The following is a 25,529-nucleotide window of genomic DNA, read 5'->3' as shown; positions in this document are numbered from 1 at the left end:
TAATGACCTTTCTAAGATCACACAGCTAGTTAGTAAAAAGGTAATTAGTAGCTGCAGTTCTGGAGGTCTTTGTTCTTTATCACACCATTTAAATTGACCTTAAAAAATTCCTTTACCAAGTACTGGGTTGTCTTAAATAGGTAGAGGTTCCTCTCCTGAAAAGCAGATCTACCCCTCCCTCTAAATACACTTAGTTATTTTAGCACCAGAAGGATAGGCAAGTGTTGATGGAGGCTGAGTCAGTACATCATGTTTGTGTACCTGAACAGTACCTGTCAGTATGGCTGTTAGGAAGTATGAAGTGATACAAGTGGCAAGAAAGATAGCATTTTAACAAAAAGAGGAAGCCCCCTTCAACATACTGTTGTCAGATGCGTACTGTGCCAGGGAGAAGGATGATGGCTATCTCATGGGTTCCCTTACCTCAGGCATTAAAGTAGAAATGAATAATCAGATGTGGTTACAGTGGGAAAAGGTTACATTTCCTTTAATTCAGATCAAGTTTACTTGTAGTGCAACCATTATTGAACTAACGAGTTCTCTCAGTCCCCTTGTCTTGGGGACCTCTAAAGACTTACCAGGAGGGCCTGTTTATCACTTACTCCCCTGTAAGTACCCGCACACTTGCATTTCCTGTGGGTCAGGGCAGGATCGGATCAGGCAGTCACGTGTTTCTGTGGGGGTACTGTGTGAAGACTTCTGCTGCTTGCAGAGGCCAGATCTTGAAGAGTCCGAGTGTTCTTTCACGTGAGGATGTATGCTCATATGGCTTTTGCCAAGGCAAAAAAAATGAGGGCTGACCTGCCACATATTGCTTATTTATGTCCTTACTGTTCTTGCTTAGTTTAGTGTACCCAGCTCCTTTTCAGCATACTGTATTGAGGAAATAATATTTTAACTGCTACTTTGTTTTAAATTTTATTTTTAATGACAGTGCTATAACAATCCCAGGCTGGCTCATAATTCTGACCTCCTTCACCTTTTGGAGTAACTCAGCAAAGGGCTGTGTGCGAAGAATCTGTCTTCTGCTTGGCCCATGTTGCCAAGATGTTGTTTTGTAATTTCCTTTGGCAATACTGTCTTCGTCAGTGATTCTCAACTAATACACTTCCTCTTTCTGCAGCAGCAGTACACTAGGGGGACTGCTTTTCCTCTTTCTCAAAGCTGTGTCATTGACCTATAAAGTGAAGAAATGGGACCTTTTAGACTTTAATCTGTGAGCCCCAAGTAGCAGAGAGACTCCTCAGAAAAGATGCTAAGTGTGTGTTTTCATGTGTTTATCTCCTTCTTAGAAAATGAAATGAAACCATAGCAGACTTATTTTTAGGAGATTTTAGGAGGGTTCTATTTTAAGAAAATGACACCATAGAAGAACATCTTTTTTTTTTTCCCCTTTTATTTTTCTTTTTTAGAAGAACATCTTGAAGTTAAACTTTTTAGTACTTTGCTCGTGATTCTTAAAACCTACCAGATATTTTTATTTGGAAAGTGGATGAAGAGGCCTTGTCTACTAAAAAGTCATTTACATGGCTGGAAAAAAACTTAGCAGATACCGTCCATCCAAAGCTCTTGATGACAATGCAAAGATAAGACTGTTTAGGCCTGTGCAATTCTGGTGAGTTCCCCACTCAGCCACTGCCAGTGCTTAAATTCCAGATTACTAGGACTGGAGAGAAGATGGAATTTATTTTGTTCTCATATCCATTCATCTTGCCTTTGGGGAATAAACTTGATCCTATTCTTGACCTCTCATGTCTTTCCTTTGCCTGTATCACAAATTGAAGGGTTCCCAGGAATCTCTTTGCCTTTTTGCTGCTATAGAAGGAGCTAAGGAGCAGACAGAGGTGTGAGTTGTGTTTGAATCAGTGGATATTTCAGGTATGTACAGTAAGTAAATTTAAGATGGTAAAAAAAAAAGTCCCTTTTACCCGTGGCATCGCATTCTCTTTCATTCAGCAAATATTTATCAAAGGCTTAGGGTGTGCAGGCATTCTGCCATGTCTGTGGCACAAGGGATGGTTCTTGTGTGTGGTAGCACAAAGCAGGTAAGGTTCCATGTCACAGGAGCTTACATTCTAGAGGGGGAGAGAGAGACACAACATGCAAGGCTGTGCTTTCTGAGCTTGTCATTGTTGGCTTATTCTCATTCTCTGTGCCTTTTTCACATCTGTACTTCTGCTTTCCTTGGTGCTTCGCCTCTGCTGAGAAGTTACTGGTAAATGGCAGCATTGGCATTGGTCATGGCTTTTAGCTTTTTGCAAATCGTTTTGAACTTGCTTATGGAGATACAATGTCATTGTAACTTGGGGCCGGTAGTTTGGGTCTTTTGGGGAGAAGCTTGGGTTTTTCCAAGTCCACCTGGATTAGAGGATACCTCTTTGGCCCTGGACTGATGTGGTTCTGTCCCTCAGGGCCTGGTACACATCTGGCTTTCCTTGGGTGGATGTAGAATCCTGATACAGCTGACTGACCTGCATTGTTTGTTGCCTAAAGTTTAGAACTAAAAGAGGTCGTAAATATCATGTACCTACTTCATTTTGCAGGTGAGGCAATAGGCCAGGGGCATGTGAGTGACTGGCTCACAGCTAGCAGGGGTGAGTCTCACAGCTAGCAGGGGTGAGTTAAGAGTGTGACTACATGAGCCCAGGGCACCACATTTCTATAGTGTCCGCTGCTAACCATTGTGGTTTTGCAGCTGTTTGTGTCAGTGCAGTTCACCTCCAGTTCTACAGGCTCTTCATTTGCTCTTCTCTGCCCTTCCTCCCCTCCTCTGGGCTGATTTAAACTGGAGTGACTGTGTTTCTCTTTTTTAGATTCTCCATCCACATTCTCAGCTCACCTTGCTGAAAAAGCCTTCCCTGCCCACCCTGCCTTGCCCACCCAGTGACTCCTGCCTGTTTCCTCTGTAATCTTCCTATGACTCCTGTACATCCCCAAGTACAGTATAAGAGCCTTGTCTCCCAGGGATATGTGTTTCTGATACTTGGAGCTGATTTTTGGAACATTGTGTCCTCAGCCCATGAAGATGGCCTTTTTCTACAACTCTGACACTGAAAGGGGATGCTGAGAGACTAAAGAGTGAGTCAGTGCTATGTGTGGAGTCTTTTGGATACTTGCAGCTCTGAAGATGTTAGGAGGCTTAGACTTCCTGGCATTGACATTGGTATGATGAGGTGTAAATGTGAAATGAGGCTCTGCTATCTGCAGGGTTTCTTGCAGTACCTTGTTTCCAAATGTAAAAAGTTCCCAAAAATTCATAAGTTTTACTCACTACCCATCCCAGAAACAGAGGGAAACCTGTTTTTGGGATGATGACCTTTCATTAAGAGCAAGACGAACTCAGATTTGCCCTCTGTATAGCCCACTTTATGCAACATCAACACGCACCGTCTAAAAATCCCTGTAATTTGCTACCCTCTTATAGGAGCAGAGCTTTAGGTAAAACAGAGTTGTTTATAATGTTCTACGTTTGGGGGCACAGGATCTCGAGGTACTTGAAATTTTATATCCATGGATTGGGGAAGTAAGTCACCTATGAAAGAAGAGGAGCTAGCAAGCAGTCTATGAAATGAGCCATTTCTGGGCCAGTCATCAGCTTTTCTGAGTTTTCTCAGAAAAGTTTTTTGAGTTTTTAGGTTGGTGATTCTGACAGAAGACCTCTGTTCTGATTGCCAGACAGTTTCAGTTTAACTATTTTATTCTTTGCCGTGCTTCTTTCATTTCCTAGTGTCTCAGTTTCTCCAGTAAGAAAAAGAAGCAGATTAGCAGGCAACTGTAGAAGACTGTGATGGATGAATCAGACACAATTGTGTGACTGGTGGATGTTGCAAGCCAGGCTTTTCTAGAGTGCACTTATTTTACTTCTCACGGTTTGTTCTAATCTTGAGACTAGTTCCTTAGTGACTATTATGGGATAATATGACAAAGTGAAACAGACTTATTTCTCTCACAGACTGTGGTCATTCGAGCAATTCTGCTATTCCTGGGTCATTGTCTCTGGTGAAGAAGCTAGTTATCTTCTAGGAGCTTATCATGCCTGGGGGGCCAGATGTACCCTGCTCCTGAAGTGGAGAGTTGAATACAGGGCAAGAAAGGGATGTGACATTTGTAGGAGCAAGGCCCAGATGTTAGCTTCCCTCAGGAGTGAGCTATAATAAAACCAACAAAGATGTACTTGGCAGTTTTCATTATGTTTCTTATTTCTTTGAAGGGGTGTGTGTGTGTGTGTGTACACGCTATTTCTCCTTGGGTTTTAGATGTCTAGTGAAATTAGTTATTCATCTGAAGTCGTTGAGAATTTACTCTAAATTGAGAGCCAGACACAAGACTTTTAGTCTGATTGCAAATATTTTTTCTCTATAAAACTAAAATAATATCTTGATTTGAAAAAAAAAAAAAAGAACTCTGATATATTGTGCTTCCATGGAGGCTATTTGTCAACATTGGACAAGGACAAATGGGTTGGAGATTAAACATCTAAGGTAACATTTAAAAAGGAAACCTTGGTTTTCTGAAACCTGTGGCCACTTCCCATCTTAAATAGTTAAATGAGAACACTTTTAACTGAAATGCCCTCCCCTGCCTTCCTTCCTTTTGCTATTTTGCTCCTGATAATTTCCATGTATACCTAACTTAAAACTTATAGAACAGGTCAGACATCTGATCAGTGAAATGTTCTCATTTAGTGCTGTTTAGATTGTGGTACTTTTGATATTTTCCAGCTTTTACAGCTTCCTATGAGTGAGAGAAATGCAAGAACATTATTTCTAACTTAGGTTTAGTAGTTATGGATCTATTGGAAACTATAGCTTTGAACTTTTTAGTAATTCTGTAATTTGGAATTTCATCTTCATCCACTTCACCTCTCATATTTTGGCAGAGGTAGTTTATTTTGTTTGGGCAGTGTCATAGTGTGTTGAATCACATCCCTCCAAACTTCACATCTACCTGGAACTTCAGAGTGTGACTGTAGTTGGAAATAGGGTCTTTCTAGAAGTAGTTCAGGAAGATGAGGTCATACTGGATTAGGGTGGGCCCTTGAAAGAAAACACATGGAGACTTGGGGAAGGCCACATGAAATGGAGGCAGATGGGAGTGATGCAGTCATAAGCCAGGGAATACTGACCAGGAAGCTAGGAAGAGGCAAGGAAAGTTAAATCTCCCTAGAGTCTTCAGAGGGAATATGGAGCAGCACTTTGATTCAGACCACTAGCCTCTAAAACTGAGAGAATACATTTCTGTTGTTTTAAGCCCTTAAATTTGTGATAAATTGTTACAGGCAGCCCCAGGAAACTTGATACTGGGACCTAGGTATGAACAGGGTTGTAATTAGAAAAGAAAAAGAAAAAAATGTTTTATTTAGATTCAAGTTAAAAATATTAATAATCATTCATAGGCTACTTTCTAGTTATTTAAATTCTTTCTCCTACTGTGAAGGACAGAAGAGAGGCATGAATTCTCTGTGATTTTCCAGTAAGAAGTACCTGATTTGTCCCATTCCCATTTTGAATAAGGTGTGTGTCGTTGTCATGTGTTCCCCCTCTCCTCCAAAGCCAGTTTCTTTTTCTCGGTCTATTTTGTGAAGCTGGTGGTATGGCTGCGCTTGTTGAGCATGGTCTTGAGTTTACACTGAAATCATAAAGTCTAGTCTGGGGCTTTGATTTAGAGAGTCAAGTCACTGTTTATGGGGAGAAAGGAGCCCAGGGTCCTCCCTTCCCTGAGCCTGTTAGGAGGGACGTTGGGAGGGGAAGATGAACCATGTGTCATTCATTGTCATTGATGATGGTAGTAGATCTAATCTAGGCTCTTGTTGGCATTGCCTTTTGGTGGTTCTGGGGCTTGAACTCAGGGCCTTGTTCTTGCTAGGCAGGTGCTCTATCACTTGAGCCATGCCACCGGCTCTTGGTTCAAGCTTTAGAAAGTTCCACACATCTGAGGCTCCAGGCTCATGTCCCTCTGTTTACATTTATTGCCAAAAAAAAAAAAAAACTCAGCTGACCAGGCAAAGCATGCAACATATACTCGTTTGCCCCCCTTAGAAGTAATAGCAGATATTTTCTAGGTATAGAGTAGGTGTTTATATACTTAAGAATCAGAATTGCACCTGTTCTTCTGTTATGGAATGATATTTCTGGGTTATCTTGGTGACACAGTTTGGTTTTTACAATGAAAAGAGGAGTCTACACAATCTCAGGCCTGGTCATAATTATAATAACATTGACAATAATAATAGCTGTGATTTATTGAACACTTACTATTGCCAAATTCTCAGCTACATTTTTTATGTCTAATATTGATCCTACAAGATAGGCATTTAAGTATAAACCCCAGGATAAGAACATAATTTAGAGAAGTGAAAGTAACTTGTTTGAGATTCAAACCCAGGTCTGTGACTCTGGAGCACTTACCTTTTCTGTTATGTTCTTGGTCCTGAAGTGTGGGTAGGGTGGAGTATAGCAATAAAAAATTAATTAGCTGCCACTTAAAAAGTTTGTGCTTTACATATATCACCACTAACCCTCACATTAATTCTGCAGAATATGACTTGAATGCTTATCTTCAGAGTTGTGGCTGACTTAGGATAACTAATGCTTCTCTGTCTGTTGGTGGGGAGTGGAGGCAGGCCATGATTTAAGTTTCTTCCCTTGATAGTTGCACAGACCATTTAGGAATCAGTTAGTCCCTAGGGCTTTAGTGAGGGAGTAGGGGTGACTTGAGAATTCCACCTGAAGCCTTTTGGTTTGGGGATTGTCGTTTCTGTTTGGTCACTATCTTGTGTATCATGGTTTACTGTGGGTCAGATACAAAGTATACTATGTAGAAGTAATTAAGTGATGTATAGCGTGTGGAAATCCTTTGGGTTGGGTCTTTTTCTCTGAGAAAAGTCTGCCTTGGGAGTACATTTGGGCTCCTCAGGCTTCACGCAGCTAGATGAGTGGAGACACCAATACCAACAAAAGTGAGCTTTTGGAAAAAAAAAAAAAAAAACCCACAGAAGTTCCTGGCGGAAGTTTGGCTGCACAATCAGATCTCATAATTAAAGGTATTAAAAATATTTTCTGAGGTGGTTCACTCTTTGGAGTGCTGTTATTAGCAGATTTAAAGGCAGGATGGTGAGATAGAAACAGAAAATGTTACATAAGGCAAGTTGCCCCAGCTTAATGTTTATCTCCACTGAAGAGCCTACTGCCCTATCTTCAGGGTAAAAATGTGTGAATAGGACCAAAAGTGGTGATTTTAATTAGCCACTGGAATGCGTTAGCCTGGTCCCTAAGAATACTAAGTATCCCATGTTCTGTATATATTGGAAGAAAATTTCAGAACTTGGGGTTTCATAGTGAAGATAGGTAAGTAGTGTCTGGACAGTGTCCAAAGGACAGACTGAAACCCTGAGATAAATACAAGTAGGCCGGACGGTTCTTCCTGATAACTGAACATAGCCAGAGTGCAGAGAGGGTGGTGGGAGGGGTATGTGTCTGGGGTTGAGGGGGAATCACGATAGCAGGTGTTAGTGCCCATGGTGGCCTTTTAAAAATGGGTACAGCTCTGGGTATGAACTTGATGTTTGAGGAGGGCATAAAATTACATCCAGTTTAACTCATTGAATGTCTCCTTGGAAACTGGTACTACATCAAAAAGATCAAGTGGAGGGGCTGGTAGTGTAGCTCAGTGATTGAGTACTTGTCTGACATATTCATTCAAGGCTCTCTGAGTTCCATCCCTAGCTTTGGGCGTGGGGGATCAAGTAAATAGTTAAGACATTAATTCAGAAAATTCTAGTCTCAAAACTGCTTATTTCCTTCCATGAAATATCCTAATAATGATTTTTTAAATGGTATTAATTTTTTTTTTTTTTATGGTACTGGGGTTTGAACCTAAGGTTTCACGCTTGCTAGGCAGGTGCTGTATCATTTGAGCCGCACCCCCAGTTTCCCAAATAGTTTTCTTTCCTTATGAATTATCCAAATAGTTGCCTTAGTTCCATATTTCACAGTAAACTCAAACTGAGTGATGTTTCAAGCCTCCTGCTCACTTTCCTCTCTTTGTTTTGCATTTTCATTTTACTTAATATTTAAAAAAACAAAACAATTCCATTTAATTTTCTTCCATACTGTTGGTTTTACAGTATTGCTGTAGGTCTCCAGGAGTTTTTACCTTTCACGTAACTGTTTTAGGGCTTCTAACCAGCATTCATTTCTAAATCAAGGACTGGTTGTTGATTTAATCCTCGATACTTTTGCATCTGAGTCTTCATTGGGTGCCCTTTTCTTTTGTTTCCTCCTCCTTTCCTATAGTCTATTCATTTGGTGACATGGGAAGGTACAATTTACCTGTTGTTTTTCAGACAGTCCCATTAACAGCACTGATTTGCCATGTAAGACTACACCTATTTATGATATGAATAAATTTTAGCCCATAGATTAATAAAGTTTTAAGTAAGATAATTTTTAAGTAAAAATTGAAGCTTTGAGTTCAAGTATTCTTCTAAGCCTTTTCAGAAGAATAATGATTAGTTTGATCAGGTGCATCATTTATGTAAATCTGAGAAGTAAGCCTGGAATTAACTTATGAAAATGTCACGGCCTGATCATTTTAGAACCATCTTCAAGCTGGTATTGGTGTGTATGCTGACTTTAGCACACTTGGGCTCTTAAGCTCCTAGTAGATAACTTCCTAGGTGAGCTAGTATACTGTTTCTTGAAATTAGTGTCCTAGATCAGGCCTTCTATCTCCAACCCTGTCCAATAAAGATAAGTTTACAGCCTCCTGTTTGAATAGGTGCATGTCCTCTGCTGAACTGAATTATCTGAATCGGTCCTGTTTAGCCTCCTCCCTTTCCAAGAAAGATCTTTTTTTCAGAATGAAAGGCTAGTTGATTTGGGCCATATTTTAGGCTTTATTACACTTAACCTTCAGGTGAAATTTGGCACTTGACTGTGGACATCATTTAGTAGATGCTCTTCGGCAAGATGGGAGAGGTTTATTCCAGTATTCTCAAAAATCAGATAATTCCTTGAATTGACTTGTGGGCAGCCATACTGAATAAGTGAGGTACTGTGTGTTAAGTTAGGAAGTGAGTTAAGTTTATTATAAATATTGCAGTTTTCTTTCTTTTTTGTGGTACTGCGGTTTGAATCCAGAGCCTTGTGCTTGTCTACCACTTCAGCCATTCCTTCCCAACCCTTTCTGTTCTCATTTTTAAAATAATTATTATTTTTAAATAATTCATTTATTCACATGTGCATACATTGTTTGGGTCATTTCTCCTCCTCAGTTCTCATTTTTAAGGTGCAGTTTTATATATATCCATGTTTTCTAATCAGATTTTAAAAATTAATTGTTGAATCTGTGGAAATACGCCTGGAATTTTATCTCTTGGTTCCCTGGGTTTGCCCTGTGATGTGAGCAGAGATAATTTTTGCCTGACATCTTTGTTATCTGCCCTGAGAGTCCTTGTTCTTTTCACTGACCACCAATACCTTGTTTTTCTTTTTCTTTTTTTTTATTGTTTTATTATTCATATGTGCATACAAGGCTTGGGTCATTTCTCCCCCCTGCCCCCACCCCCTCCCTTACCTTGTTTTTCTAATTGCTTTGTTTTATGCTCATGATTCTGCCTTAAGCAGGATCATAAAGCTTTCAAAAAGTTTCCCCCACCCCAGGCTATTACCTCATGCGTCTGTGTTGGTCAAGAAGGAAGAGTAGAAACCATCTTGATTTTGTTGTAAAATCATATGTGGACGATTTTACAACTCTTGAAAACCCCATTAGTCAGTAGTTTCTGGAATGATAATTTCAACTACCAAGTACTGAGAGTTACTTTTTAAATCTCCCTGTTTTCTTCCTCTAAACAAAAGCACTTTTGCTGAGGGAAAAATTTTATTTTTTGTTGGCACATGGCACATGATTTTTAACTTGAACCTTTAGATTTCTGAATAGGCAAAGCTCTTTGCCTCTAGTTCCTAGCTATTAACTCTTCTGAAAAAAAAAAAAGGGGTAACTTTTTGAAAGGGTTTCCTGATAATGCTCTTTGGACTGTTGCCAGGTTTTGGCAGATGAGGGCACTTCCCCTGATCATTCAGACTACTTCTGAGTTTTGAACCTGAGACATCCAGCATCAGAATCCCAGGGCTGTGGTTTTTCTTATCCCTGCTGATCCTAGCTGCTCTATCCTTTCTCTTCTTTTCTTTTTACACCCATTGGACATCGTCTACTTCTCTTCCCAGTCTGTCACTCATCTGTGCTTGTTTCCCAATATCAGGGATTTTTAATCCTTGCTGTGTTTTAGAAACACTTGGAGAGCTTAAAAAATACCAGTGCCTAGGTCCAGTCCTAAAGCAGTTAGGTCAGGATCTCTAGGTGTGGGGCCTGAGTATGTGTATAAGTGTATATAAATATCTCGTTTGTTTTTCTTGGCAGTACTGGTGTTTGAACTCAGGGCTTTGCACTTGCTAGGCAGGCACTGTACCACTTCAGCCATTTTTAGTTATTTTTCAAATAGGGTCTTGCTTTATACCCAGGCTGGCCTGAACTACAGTCCTCCTGTTTGTGCTTCCCCAAATAGCTGGGCTGAAAGGTGTGCACCACAACACCCATCCATTGGTTGAGATGGGTTCTCATGAGCTTTTTGCCTTGGCTGGCCTCAAGCTGAGATTCTCCCAATCTCTGCCTCCCAAGTAACTAGGATTATAGGTGTGAACCACCCTGCCTAGCTCTGAGCATCCATCTATTGATCTATCGATCTATCAGTCATCTATCTACCTATCATCTAACAAATTTTTTGTGATTCTGGGGTTTGAACTTAGGGCCTACAGCTTGAGCTACTCCACCAGCCCATTTTTTTGTGATGAGTTTTTTTGAGATAGAGTCTCATGATCCTCCTGACCTCTGCCTCCTGAATAGCAATGATTATAGGCATGAGCCACCAGCACCTGGCTGATCATCTATATATTTTTTTAAAGCTTCCCAAATGTTTATAATGTATAGCCAGAGTTAACAACCATCATCTTAGAAAAATTAGAGAGTCTTTGTGGAAGTTACCAACTATTTCAGTATTGACTTTGAACCTGTTTCACCCTTCTCCTCCATGGAAAGATTACAAGGTGGAGTTTGCCCCCTGGAAGCTCTGTATGAAAAGAAGTGCTATCGAACTGGGACCTAAGAGTACATTTGGCTTCTAAGACAAGGGCATCATTCCTTAATAAACTATACTTAACTAGGATCTCCTCCTCTCCTTTCTTTTGTATAATTACATGTGGTTTATTTAAAGTTTCAACTCCCACTTGTTTTTCTAGCCTCCACTGGACCCTAGTTAACTTATTTTGAAGTTTGCAGGAACTTGTAAGAGGAGATGGTACTGTTGAAAGACATTACATAAGATTTGAAAACTGAGATGCATTAACTTACCGTCCTTTTGGGCAGTATACTAGAGGGTTCCACTATATTCTGATGTATTAAGCTAGTAATTCTCGAAGTGGGATCCACAGACTAGCAGCACCAACATGGCATTCTCAGGCCCACTGTAGACTCACTAAATCTTAAATTCAGACTCAGAAATCGGTTTTTAACAAGCCTTCTAGGAGGTTCTGAGGCAAGCTGAGGTTTCAGAACCACTCTTTTTAAGTCATTTTCTAATTGTGTAGAATTCTTCTGGTAGCAGACTAGGTGTCAAAAATTATCATTCTTGTGCCACCTTGGCTTCAGAATCCTGACAGGAACAGGGGAAAACTAACAGACATCTTGTGGTAGGAACTGTTGAAATGTAACAGAGCCTTGCCTCTTGAGTATGCTAGACTGCTTTCAGGTCCTTGTTGCCTTGTTGCTTTCTGTACAAAGCAAGGTGTACACAAGCTCCTTCCAGGATGACAATTACAGTGAGGTGCAGAGGAAAGCAGTTGTTCATCTTAGGGTGTATAGTGTATTCAGAGGGCTTGTGTTTAGGTTGGACTCTGGTAGTTTTGTGATCTTTCTCCCTTGTATGTGTGGTTTTGGTCTTTTGGGAATGTCCCTAGTTTTGAGACCAGCATCAGACAGGGGAGTAGCTGCACTGACTCATCCCCAGACGGACGTGGAACATGTGGGAGAAAGATAAGATTAAAATGTGCTGGGTGTAATCGGAGTGAAGGGGATAGTGATGCAGCGCTTGTGATGAAGTGAGAGTCAAGGCGACAGTGATCAGGTGACATCCACCTTGGCTCAGGATCTGAAAAGGTGCCTGGTCTCCTCCACCACAAGGTGAATCCAGGAATAGATCCAAATGAGTTTTTGCTGCTTGCCAGTATCGTTGGGTTCTGTAGTCCATTAAGCAAGTCCTCATGGTCAGCCATATCAGACATAGCTGATGGCTTTAGGAATATAAATAGTGCAACGAACAGTGGGTTGGCCAGTACTGGAAGTTCATTTCAGGACCTCCTAGCAGCTGCTTCAGAACATTGCCTAAGACTCACAAACACGCTTATATTTAACACTTTAAAAAAAAAAACAACAAAACCCACCAATATTAGTTTGGATTACAAATTCTTCTGTCAGTGGCTTCTTACATAAAGCCATATCTGAGACAATATGGCTTGAGTGCTCAGCCTCCAAAGGGCAGCAATTCAGGTTTTCTTTACAGGGGAGTGGGAAGGGCAGGCAGGTCACTCTTCTGATTCACCACGATTCTTGGAAAGGGTCAAGAAGTTGAGTTTAGGTGTTGGAATACCATTAGAAGTCTGTGCAGAAGGACAGCTGCACTGAGTCTTCTGTCTGGGGCCAGAGTATGAAGAAAATCCTAAAAAGTGTGTCATTAAAACTGCAGGAAGCATTCACAGTTGAACTCCAGGAGGGCAATAAGAACTTTTAAAGATCAAAAGTCATTTGGATAGGGCTGGTAGGGAACTTGAAGTGTTTGGGACAATGGAGTGCTTCCAAAGCTGAGACTGCTTACAGAGGAATTGTGCAAACTCATGGCAATAGCACTTTCATTTTGGTTTCCCAAAAGCATGGATCTCTGTTTGCATGTTTTGGGGATAAGAAGAACCTGGCATTAGGGGTTTTTGAAGGTTCCTTCAAAAACAATCAGGCTTATAAGAAAAAGCCTGCCTGGCAGCATTCTACAAGACTTGGCTCCCAGACCAGTAGGATCATGAGTCCTTGGCTCCTGTGGCCTCAGTTTGAAGATGGCAATGAGGGATCATCTGCTCAACCTTCTCCCCCTCGTTTTAGGGGACTGTAGAGGAAACCTGTGGTTTTGAAAAGAAGGTGCCTGTGCCCTGACTTCTCTATGCTCCAGAACTACAGAGAATTGTGGGTGAAGTTGGAAAGCTTTCATCTGCCCCACTCTATGAAGGCCAAACCATCACATCTTGAGTCTGAGCTGGTGTGAATGGGTATGATGTGTGTAGTCACAGCCTTCAGTTCATCCATCATTTTCATGACTGGAACTAAAAGGTCTTGTTAATTGGACATTTATTAGCAATCTGCCAGGTGCTATTAAGAGTTTAATAGCTCTTCTTTCCACATGAGGAAACTGAGGTACAGAATGGTTAAGTGATTTGACTGAGGCCATACAATTGGTAACAGAGGTGGGATGCAAAATGTCTCTACTTTGGTTAAATAAACTCTGAAGTCAATAATTTATCCAGCTTTAGGGATTTTGATTCTATTGTAATGCTGCTTGACACCTCACTGGTCTGATCTTTGCTTTCATACTTCTCATTCTGGTTTAAAAGAAGAGAAAGGAGGAGCATTTGTATGATCTTCTGTTGGAACGGAGATAGATGTGTTCACCTGCCTGTAGCTGCTTCAGAACCTTCAGAAAGAACAGTCTTGAGCATGAAGGTGCAGACAAGCATTTTTCAGACTTGCACTCTAGCTGATGTATGATTTTTCTTAGGGATGAGCCTCTCCAAACTGTCTATTTTCTCTGGGCTGCAGTGCAGATGTAAGTGATACTCCGAGAAGGGTGACCAGTCATCTTTTGGAGGTTCAGAAATGAGACACAAAGGTGATTTTACTCCAAACTTCATCTAAACTTTACTGAGAAAGTAGGAGGCCTAACTGCATGCTATGACTTGGTGAATAACCACATCAAGCTTGGAAGCTCATGGGTCATTTGGGCTGAATTCTCATTCTGTTGTTTGGATCTGCTTCACATTATAGAACCAGGATATTGTGTATGGTAGTTCAAGCAGGTAAACAGATGTTGGATGATGGGAGCAGGAGGAAGAGAACAGGTTGTGGAGAACAGGGAAGCATCTCCCAGAGACTGGGAGATGGCCCAGTAGAAATGCTTTGTTAGAAGCTGGAGGGTTGTAATTGTGACTGTGATGGGGCAGTGGCAGGCTTAGGAGCATTAAGCCATTATGTAGTTTCTTCAAAAAACATTATCAGACAACACATATGTGCTCCCAGTTAAATGCTGTCACTAATGGCCACACTTCATAATTAAAATGCAAACAGAATTTGCTTTCAGTCATGGAACCACTGAGACTGGAGGAAAGTAAACCATTGCAGTTCTTCCTCTACTGGAAGGAAAAAGAGGAAGCAAAGTTATTTCGTATTTCTACAATAATAATAAAAAGGAACGGTTCTGTGTTTCTGGATGTGCTTTCCAGGGTTCAGAACTATGAGTCATTTCTTCTTTGTCCAGGTAGGAGAGACGTTCTATCTGTAAACTAAATCTCCCGAAGTCCTGGTATTTGGTATGTGAAGGCATGAGAGGGAAAAAGAAAAGGAAACTGCCCATGCCATCTTTCCCCTATTTTCACCGTTTTGTGAAAAATGACCTGCGGCTTGCTGCCAGCACTTTGTTAAAAGAATGTGGTTGTCTGGTATTTCTCATCTGTGAGAAAAATAAAAAGTGTCTCCATTTTTCCTTAGATTAATGAGAAAAATAAAGCTTTCTTGATATTTTAAAATGTAGGCTGCACACTCCAAGAAAAAGTCCTAAAAAACAATGTAGGCTATTTTTGGAATATTATATAAACAGTTTCAAATATATCTATGTATATAAACACACACACAAAATTTTTTTTTCCTGCACTCCTAACCCTGTCAGGAGAAAGGAGAAATCATCCCTCTTTCTTGGTTTAGCATAAGCCATTTATTTAGTAGCCACTTAAGCAAGTGGCTTAAAAAAAAAAAAAGTGGCTTAAAGCAGGCACCTGTAAACACACAGGGATCATCCATCCTAAACATCTTGTTTTCCAGATAGGGAAGCCCACCCAGGTGAAGCGTGTGCTGAGGACTGTCCTGGAAATCTTTGTATTTAATTGTAAGAAGCATCTTTTTCTCAGTCACAGATCAATAGCATTTTTAAAAGGGATTGGACTTTTAAAAATAAAAATTACGGCACGTTAATCCCTTTGGGTTTGCTATTTGTTTTCTCTTGGAGATGACAGTGACTCCTCCAGAGGATGCTAGCAGTGGGGTTCTTTATTTTCTGAGACAATTTTTAGGGAATGTTTAGTGTTTTGCTTTTCCTTGCTTCTTGTTTTTTTGTTTTTTTGTTTTTTTTGAACTCAGGGCCTACACCTTGAGTCACTCTTACCGGCCCTTTTTTTGTGAAGGGTTTTTTCGAGATAGGGTCTCACAAACTATTTGCCTGGGCTGGCAACTGCGATCTTCCTGATCTCTGCCTCCTGAATAACTAGAATTATAGGCGCATCTTCCTGATCTCTGCCTCCTGAATAACTAGAATTATAGGCGTGAGCCGCTGGTGCCGGCTCTTGATTCTTGTGTACGTGCCTATGAGAGAGAAGATGGCCAAGCCTGCCCCTGGCAAAGAAGTTGGGAAAGAAGTATGCTTGCCCATCCACGCCTGGCCTCCTGCCAGAGACTAGAGTTAGGTGTGACTGCCTTATGCTACTCCTGCCTCTCTGGGCCCGACCTCTTCTCCACTTTATGTCTCCATCTATCTCACCTGAGTCTGTTGCCTGAGAAGTTTTCTAGGGGAAGGACCAATCTGAGAGCAAATAAATTAATGATGGAACTCCTTTACTCTGGAACTGAATGCCTTGGGTGTCATTAAATTGCCTTTCTTCTGCCATGAGGAAACTAAGGCTCCGAGACCTGAAGAGACCTGCTTACCTGAAACACAGTGAAACTACTCTCTTAATTATGTGCTGACTCGGTGGTGGTCAGCTCCTTTACTTAGGAAAATCTTGTCTTACAAAGATCTGTCACGTGCCTGAGCCTGCCTGGGCCCAGCCTTCTCTTCAGCTCTGCTGTGGTGTTCCCCAGGGAGGGACAAGGCTCTTGACTTTATACTGCCCAGTTGGAGGCGTTCTATGGAAATGTCCTAGTGGCCAAAATACTACTTTCAAATCCTCCAGACCCTGAAGAATGACTGTCTGTTGTGCAGCCCCCTAATCCAGAGTCATGGGGCTTGAGTTTCTAAGTGGTTGCAACTTTCAGGATTGTGACTTTGGGAAAGAATTGCTGCATGTAAAGTTTCCACAAATTACTCTGTGCCGGAGGACTGGGCCCAGTTAGCTGGATCAATGGCCTTAATTGGCAGTCCACCAATCTTAATGCTGGGCAGCCCATGTACTAAATACTGTTGGGTAGATTTGAATATCATTCACTGGGAATTAGGCCCCCAGTGCAGCTTTCCGTAGCTATTTTAGTCTGATTGATAATGCTGAACTCTTCTTAGGCATTGGAGAAGTTTAGCAATCTTTGGAATGAGAAATTTCTTTTGCTTTGGCCTGAGAGCAACATTGCCACTTCTAGTCATTTTTAATGTTACAGGGAGATTTCAGTCTCTACACTGATTATTGAAAGGTTTGTGATAAATAGGATTTGTAATACTGTGATGAATTAACCTATGTGTGCTTTAAAGGTGAACTATAAATACAAACTGAGCATGGTCGTGCTCACCTGTAATCCCAGCACTAGGGAGGCAGAGGCAGGAGGATTGTGAGCTCAAGGCCAGCCTTGAACATAGTGAGGCTGTCTCTCAAACAAACAAACAAAACCCAGCAAATTACCTGAATGCAACTTCATTGAACAGGGATTTGTTAATCACACATTTGACTAGGTGTTCTGGTCCCTCAGCATTGGGCTAGTGTGGCACTGGTATTGGCTTTTGCAGTCTGAGCCAGGTCAAGACCTAAAGCCAGGGGAAGAAAGTATACATGTCCAGAGTCACATGACTTGATCACCGGGGATAGGACATAAGGATGTGCCACCCAGGCAACAGCCATGATTATTCGTCCATCTGCTTTTACTCAGCTGACACATGGCAATGCATGGAGCAAATATGGACACAGAAATGGGCATTTTTTTTCCTCTTGCTAGATGTGGGGTCTGACTGTTGCCCTAGAACTCCTGGGCTCAAGGGATACTCCTGCTTCAGCCTCCTGTGTAGCTGGCATTATTAGCACACCCCATCTGTGCCTGGCTTAGCATTGCTTTTTGATGAGTCCGTGGTCTAGTGAATGGTAGTGATATGCAAACCAAAGCCTGCAGTATGTCTTGGGAGACTGCACTTGTAGAAAGATGGGAAGTCTTGCTGAACTGTGCATTGTGGCATGCATCTCTACCATTATTCATTATTTTCACCTCTCAGGGTGACATTTCTGACAATACAGTATATTGTTGGAGTTCGTTTTTCTTTGTTGATAAAAGTATTACAGTAATCAAAGAATTCCTTGCAGGACTTTTGCAACCCTCAAGGAAAGGTGATACAGCACAGACCCTGCTTTGATAGATTGCAGGGGACAGGGAGGTGGGAGCTCTCCTTCCATGTGTTCTGGCTCTGCTGTTTGTTTGTGTAACCATGAAAGAATACTGAGTCTGCTTTTTGTGAAGATAACTTGGCCCATCCCATCATGCAGAGTGTTAGGTGAATTAATGAGTGGAAGGCAAATAATAATATGTGGCACTTCTGTAGTGTTGCCATCTGGAAACTTGCATTTATTAAGACGCACAGCCAATTTTGGGTGATACTGAGTACATTGTGAATTTAGAATGGTTTAGGTTTTCATTTGGCTAAAATCTAGAAGGTTAAATGACCCAAGCATTGTATGCACATATGAATAATAAAATAATTAAAAATTAAAAAAAATAAAAAATAAAATCTAGAAGGCTGTAGACTAATAGAGTAATAATGATGGCTTTTCTTAAGGTGCCCTGGACAGTCTCAGAAGCACTCTAACCAGGAGGTAAAAGGTGGGAATTCTTACTCTATTTCATAGCAATGATGTGGAAACAGGTAGCCTGCCAGGGTCCTAAAGCTGCCCCAGCTGGTGGACTGGCTTAAGCAGTAGAGTTCCTGCGTAGCAAGTGTGAGACCCAGAACTGCCAAAAAAAAAAAAAAAAAAAAAAAACCCAAAAAATAACCTGGCTTCTTTTGAAACAAGAAGTTTAATCCCCTGTCTATGGCTTTGGCTCTTACTTTGCCACCAGTCATTGTGGTTGCTAGACTCCCCAAGCCCTGATGAATCTTGGCCATTTTATTGTCCCAGCTCTGGTCACCTAGAGGTCACGTTTTCCTGAAGGCCCCTAAAATCGAAGCCTCAAAGATGTCAAAGCACACAGGTAACTCGGTCTAGGAACCTGCTGCACACTATTGAGTTTGGAGCCCAGGTAGTATTAAGGCCAATGACCCTTCACTCTCCAGGAGAACCCTTTGCCACCCTTCTTAGTACTATAGCAGAATGAGACTGGCTTATTTTCCCAAGACAGCCAGGAGCCTCTGCAAGGTGTGTGCCATGTTTCCCTTCAGTTCAGAGATCTATTTCACTTCCCAAAAGAGAGCATAGAGAGACTGGAGAAAAGGGCACCTTAGGAAAAGCCATTATTATTGTTATTCTATTAGTCTGCAGCTTCCTAGGTTTTAGGCAGTAAAAATTTAAACCCTTTTAAATATACACAGATGCAGTGTCACCCAACATCAGCTCTGTGTCTGAGACTCCCATAAAGTGGTGGGGGTGTGCTGTCCTAGGCTTCTGTGACCGTCATGCAGCTGCTGCTCTTGTGCATCCTTCCGGGGTATGTGGCAGAGAGATGAGGGGCACATGCCTGAGTTCTTCTCACCCCATTCCCATTGTACTCTTCAGCAGGCTCCTGCTTTATCATTGCTTCCAGTACTGCCACAGATTTGCCATTGGTGGACCCAACCTATGGAAAAGCAAAGACCACTTTTCCCTAAAGATGTGCATTTCAAACTTATGTTTGTTTATGTTCCTCCTGTACCACAGTGGCAACTTACAAAAAATGTTCAGTACTAAGTGACAGAGCCTAAGTGTTAAGGATGATAAGGTCTCCGTAGGTGCTAGAGTTAGGTCACAAATTTGGCACTTGAGATTCATAGCAGCTGAATTAAAGGAATATTAAAATATGCTTCCAAGCTTGTTACTACCTTTAAATAACAACAGATCAGTTTCATAAAAGGCTTTTTCTGTTACTGAGAAACTTTTTCTTTTAGGACATCATAAGGAGAACACTGATCTAATTGACGCCATTCTCATATTTGAAATTTGGTTCTCTAAGGTAGTGAGCCAGTCCATTTGTTTGTACATTCATTCCTCAGTGATGTGTTTATGTCCATGTATTTACTTTGTCTTTTCTGACATTCCAGGAGTTTAGGTGTGGATGGCACCAGACTTAGGGAGTGACTAGGTCTTACAGATGAAGCAGTATGGGTCAGGTTCTTTGGGAAAGAACAGCCCCTAGGAGAAAATCTTGGATAGGTAGGTGAACCCAGAATCAGAAGAGGCAGGCAGAAGGCAAAAGAACTAATGAAAGAAATTACCTGTACCAAGAAAAAGTAGCAGAGACTCAGCAGAAGGGGCTGAGTTAGAGGGGAATGTTGGGGGCTGGCTTGTAGCTGGTACTCAGCACCAGTCCCTTTTGTTCTCAGGCCTTCAGCAGGATTCTTGTTGTATGTGACAAGAGCCTGGTCTAGATGAAGGAGGCATTAGGAGAAGGGCTAGGGAGTCGGTGAAGAAATTGCATTAATAGTTACTGCGCACCATCCTCACAATAAACCTGAAGGTAAATATTACTTCTTTTTAATTGCTAAAGAAACTGACCCCCAGGCCCAAAGCTGTGTCTAGGCTGTGACTGGTTCATTGGGTGAGCTTGGTCAAGCTTCTGAGTGGCATAGTAAATAAAGATCCTCCATCTCTTGGTGTCCCTACTTACTCTGGTCTGGAACATACCTCCAGATGACAGATGAGGGGGTCCTGAGACTGCTTTTCTCTGGGGCAGAATTGGTCCCTTGCTCTTCAAGAGACTAAGGGGGATCCATGGAGGAACACGGATGTGGGGACTGATGGGAGTGGGGTGTCAGGCAACCACTGGAAGCTTTGTGTATCTGTCTGTGTTACATTATCATGCAGATTCTTACCAACACATATATGTGTGTAGACACACACAGAGAAAGAGACAGAGAGAGAGAGAGAGAGACAGAAAGAGAGAGAGATTACAGTTTGCTTTTGAAGCTAGAGCCATGGCTGAGCATTGACCTTATTTTTTTTCCCCTCCATTTTAGGCCAGTCCATGTTCCTGTGAACAGACAGAGCATTGTTTAAAACACAATGTACTCTCCTGCTTTTGCATTGTCAAAAGAAACCCTTGATGAAATGTTTAATTTCTCTCCGAGGTTAACTGTACTTAGTTGACTTGCCTGATGATACTTTTGGTTCTGGAACCAGGAGCTTTCCTTTGGCGCACCTGTGTTGTGTTAAATCAGCCATGGGACACTCATAATATTTTTGTAGAAAACTTAAGGATCTTTGCACTTCAAGATGACTCAGACCAGTGTTTCCAAATTTAAAACATTAACTAGGATTCACTTAGAAGGGCTCCACCTCACTTCTCCCTTCTCTAGCTTTTTCTTGGTGTAGCTATCCTTACTAATGTCTGCTCTTTGCAGTAAGCCAAAGGACCTGCCTCATACGAGTAAAATCTAAAAAGGAAGATAATTAAAAAAATGTTTTATTATCATATTATTGTTATACTGGGGGAGCATTGTGACATTTACAAAAGTGCTTACAATATATCTTAGCCAAATTCATTCTTTCCATCATTCTCTTTTATTCCCCACTCCCGATAATTTTAAAGTTACCTTAACAGAGTTAAAAGCTGTAAGTGCTGTGACAATCTGAATACTAGTTGTAATGCTTGTGTGTGAATTGTTTTTTTAAGTAAGTTCTCTTGAACTATTAAAATCTAACTTTTTTCTGCCTTCAGGCCTAATCTTTCTGCTAGCTTGCTGCTTCATTCGCATGGATCATTGAATGGATGTAGTAGTTTTGTTTTTTTTTTTAAAGCTAAACTATATGAAAAATTAAGATTTGCAAAAGGATAAATTGAGGTTGTATAATTACATTTATTTAATGAGCTGTTAGATTTTATAATTTTTAATTGAGGGATTGTTTTATTACTATTTCAGAAATTCAGTTACGGTCAGCTTTGCGAGAATGCATTTATTATACAAATTGAAATATGTATGCATAGACACAGTCCATGCATTCTCCCTTTCCCCTTCTGATCAGTTCTGCTTCTACTTTTTATTCCCCAGTCTCTTTCTCTCTCCCAACCTCCTCCACTCCTCAAAAGGCAGAGTCTAGGGAGAGAAAATATCAAGACACACTGAGACCATCTTTGTGAGTCAAGCCACCATGCCCTACTGGCTGGAAAACAACAGGACAGGCTTCCCAGAACTTTAGTAATAGTTACAGTAGCTGGAGAAACAGGGAATGTGGCTTAACTAGGCCTTACTTTCTCACTTAAAGCCTTAGTGAGATGCTGGAGCTTTAGCACTGCTAAATAAAACAAAGACCAAACAATCCTCAAAAGAAAAAAACAAAACAACAACAACAAAAAACCCCCATTTTTTTTGTTCCTGTGTGAATGTGGAAAAGCTTGAAGGAACTTTTGGGTTTTGATGGAAAGTAAGGACATTATCTGAGTTCCTTTTTTAGATAAACATGCTGCTGCGGGTTTTACAGTAGAGTATTTACAAAGTGATGTTCTTTAGAGTGTTCTTAAGACAAAATAGGCAGGATTGCAGACATGTTGGCTCTGCTGGGTGGAATGTTCTCAGCACAACCACCTACCCCTCGCCCCCACCTCTGCAGGGACTACCTGGCCGGGCTTTGCTTCTTCAAGCATATCTTGGTGGATGAATTGGAGTTGTCATTTGAGGCTTGGCTTTGCTTCTGTTGTGAGTCAGGACTATGTCAATGGCACTGATCAGGAAGAAATTCAAACTGGTGTTGATCAGTGTATCCAGAAGTTTCTGGACATTGCAAGACAGACAGAATGTTTTTTCCTACAAAAAAGATTGCAGTTGTCTGTCCAGAAATCAGAGCAAGTTACCTCATTCCTTAGTCTCAGAACTAAGGAATGAATTGCAATGTAAAGATGCTCTGGTCCAGAGCACCTGCAAAGCTAAGGCACTGGCAACAGGTGCCGGAGATATTAATGTGCAGCACAAGAAGCCAGCTGACATCCCTCAGGGCTCCCTGGCCTACCTTGAGCAGGCGTCTGCCAATATCCCTGTGCCTCTTAAGCAGATCTAAGGGCAGTTGGTATGGCCTTCAAGGCAGCCCATGCAGACAGTTTTGCCAAACATCCCTCCTGTGGACATGGCATTTTGGAAGAACTCTTAGTTGATGTTAGTTTTATGTTGCAACCTAGAATTTTCCCCCTATTTTTATGAGCTATTAATTTCTTGTGTGGTTTTTTTGTGTGTGTGTATGTGTGTGTGTGAGACAGGGTTTCACTGTGTAGCCCAGGCTGGCTTTGGACTCTGGATCCTCTTGCCTCAGCCTCTCAAGTGCTGACTTCTTGGGTACTTTATAAAAAGTCTATAGGTTTGATAAGCCAAGTAAGTATTTTGTCTTTGGCAGAATTTAGACTGTTAGTATGAAGACAGAGATTCTTTATTCTAATTTTTGTTTTGTTTTGTTTTTGCTTGATTTTAAATTTATTTTTATATAACTTTATTTTTTTTGTTTCCATTTGTTTCATTAGTCTATGAGCTGAGGGGAAAATTATAATAGTCTGAGAATCAGGGGGAAAAGAGTTTGATTATAGGCCTTTTTATTATAATTATTCATCCACAGTAGCATATGAAAATACTTAAATTTGCTGTGTTACAAGACTAATGCAGCAATGTAACGCCTCTAGAGCAATGCAGGGTGCAGATAGTTTATAAATGGGTGAGAAAAGGGTTAAGATATGGTAGGTAAGTGTGGTGATACTATAGGGGGATCCTCAAGTTGATGTTGGCTTTTATTTGGGGCGAGTTTATATTTCATGTCATTGTTCATTTTGAGGGGAAATGTATTAGCATGATGTAATAAGTTGTGTAAGGAATGAGCCAACCCTGTCTCGGTAGCAGGACTTTGGGGTACTGGTAAAGTACCAGGGGTTAAAGCTTACTTACTTTGATTGCCTCTTAGTTTTGAGTTTTGTTCGCTTATGATATTTTACTTTTGGGGGCAGAGACAGTTTCCTTAAGGAAAGTTCTTGCCCATGGGTTTGATTCCAAGAGCCATAGGGGCGGGGTGACCTGCAGAGTGGTCCTCAGCTACTTAACCTCTTCAAAGAGCATGTGGAACCTCTGCATGGAGAAGGCTTTTTGGCCTCTTGGATAAACTTTCCTTTCCCTGTTTTATATAGTCTTCTCCTAGATTACCTCACTTTACCCAAAATGCTCCACTGTTGGATACGTTTGTGGCTAAGTGTCTTGGCCCATGTTTCCTCTAGCCTTGAGGCCCCTTCTGCACATAGTGAAATTCACTGGCCTTCGTGCTACCAAGTCCGTGAAGCCTCCAAATGTCCTTTCTGCCATGTCTGTAGGACACAGAACTCTTCTACCATCCTTTGTTAGTTCTCCCTTGTGGGTCAGTGATTCATGCCTGTGTCCGTACCCACACTGCATTGTATTCCCATGAGAATTAGGCATTGTTTCCCTTGAATATGGGAGACCACATATTATTTATCTTTTTTATATGATACATTGTTCATCCTTGTGTGCTTGTGTGTGTATTTGACATGTAGACCTATGATTACCAGCCTGAGGCCAACAAATCCCCTAAATTATAATGAATAAGTTAAAAAAAAAAAAGACAAAATAGCCAGACTTGCTTGGGTCCAATTAGGGTGGGAGTAGTTTGTCCCAAATCTGTTTGGAGGAGAAAACATGGATGGCTTCATAGGGCCTAGATACTCTGGTCTGTTCCACAAGTAGGTGTTTTCCATGATCCAGCTTTACTTCAGAAAATTACTGTTTTGGGAAAAACAAAAAACAACTAAGTGGTAGAGTGAAATATAGGCTGTATTTAAACTGACCTTTGTAATTTTTCCTGGTCACACAGCCCACAGTTTGGAGCTCTGTGACGTCAGCATGCCTTGCCTGGGTGCTGGGAGTCTTGTCCAGGCCAGGTCTTGGCTGTCCTGGACTGCACAGACACAGGCACGACCCGGATCCTTGTTTACTTCCTCTCCAAGTGCTGGGGACATTCAGTACTAAGAAGGACCGTGTGCTTGCACAAACACTGCTGCCAGAGCTCTCAGCCCTCCTTTCTGCCTGTCTTGGAAAGCACTGTATCCCTGAGGCAGGCTTTCGCTCTTGGAGTGCAGGCTTATTCTGATGGGTGCCCTGTTCCAGGATTCCAGTGCAGGCTTGCAGGTGCTGCTGCAGTCCAGCCCGGACTGGAACTTCAGCTGTAGCTGCCATTAAACTTGAGGGGGGGATGTGAAGGGGGGGGGGTAGAGTCTGGCTGGGGTGCAGTTAGGCCGACTGCTCAGAGAGAGTTTCTGTGGCTAATATCTGAAAAGCAGTGCTTTTCTCAGATGCCTGAGAATTTAAGGGGCTTTTGTTGCCTTCTCCAAATTCTAAGGTAGAGTCTTGGGATTTCAAGTGTGTAAAAAAAATGATTTCCTGCTGAGTGCTAGTCAAACTTAAGAGTGATCCTTTGCAGTTTCTTGAATAACTAGAACAAAAGCATGTTGCCAGGAAGAATTGTTGCAGAAGCAGGTGGTACATTTTTCAAGGGACTCTTCCATCCTCTATTACGCTATTGACATTAGAAGGGTTTCATGTTCTGGGTGGTGATAAAACCTTAAAACATTAATAGTCACACAAAAACACATAGCTATATAAAGTTAAATGTGCAGGCTGGAATTCATTAGGAGGATTTAATTTTTTTTGAGAGATGATGTTCAAACTTGAAAGAAGTGTCCAGAAAAGAACTTTATTTAGTGAGTATGATGGCTAAGAATTATGAACGGAGCATCAAAACTAATATTTCTGTCAATTTTAGATTCCTTGCTCATAAATTCTGTTATGGTTTAAAAATAGGCAACTTTTCTCATTTTAGTATTGGAAGTGTGGTTCATTTATGAGCTTGGGTTATAGCTTTCAGACTGAAGGGAACCTTAGAGCTCATTCTTACTCAGCCTCCTCACTTGAGAGAAGAAGAAACAGGCCAGGACTTGATGGCAGACGCAGAGTACCAAGCTAGCTTGTGAGTTGTGATGCACAGTGGTCAGGAAATAAGTCTCACTTTAGGTCTTTCTTTCAGCTT

At 41.3% G+C, this 25,529-nt stretch overlaps 1 protein-coding gene and 1 pseudogene across 3 annotated transcripts in view; both read left to right on the top strand.

Moving 5' to 3' along the window:
* Foxo3 (forkhead box O3) overlaps positions 1 to 25,529 on the top strand; it is a 122,970-nt gene that overhangs the window by 5,395 nt on the left and 92,046 nt on the right. The gene's annotated exons all lie outside the window — the stretch shown is intronic.
* Positions 1,622 to 24,688, top strand: LOC109700755 (mediator of RNA polymerase II transcription subunit 28 pseudogene; annotated as a pseudogene).

Source organism: Castor canadensis, chromosome 1 (genome assembly GCF_047511655.1).
Source record: "Castor canadensis chromosome 1, mCasCan1.hap1v2, whole genome shotgun sequence".
NCBI classification, from domain to species: domain Eukaryota; kingdom Metazoa; phylum Chordata; class Mammalia; order Rodentia; family Castoridae; genus Castor; species Castor canadensis.
Note: the sequence above shows the minus strand (reverse complement) of the source record. Positions and strands in the feature narration are given on the sequence as shown.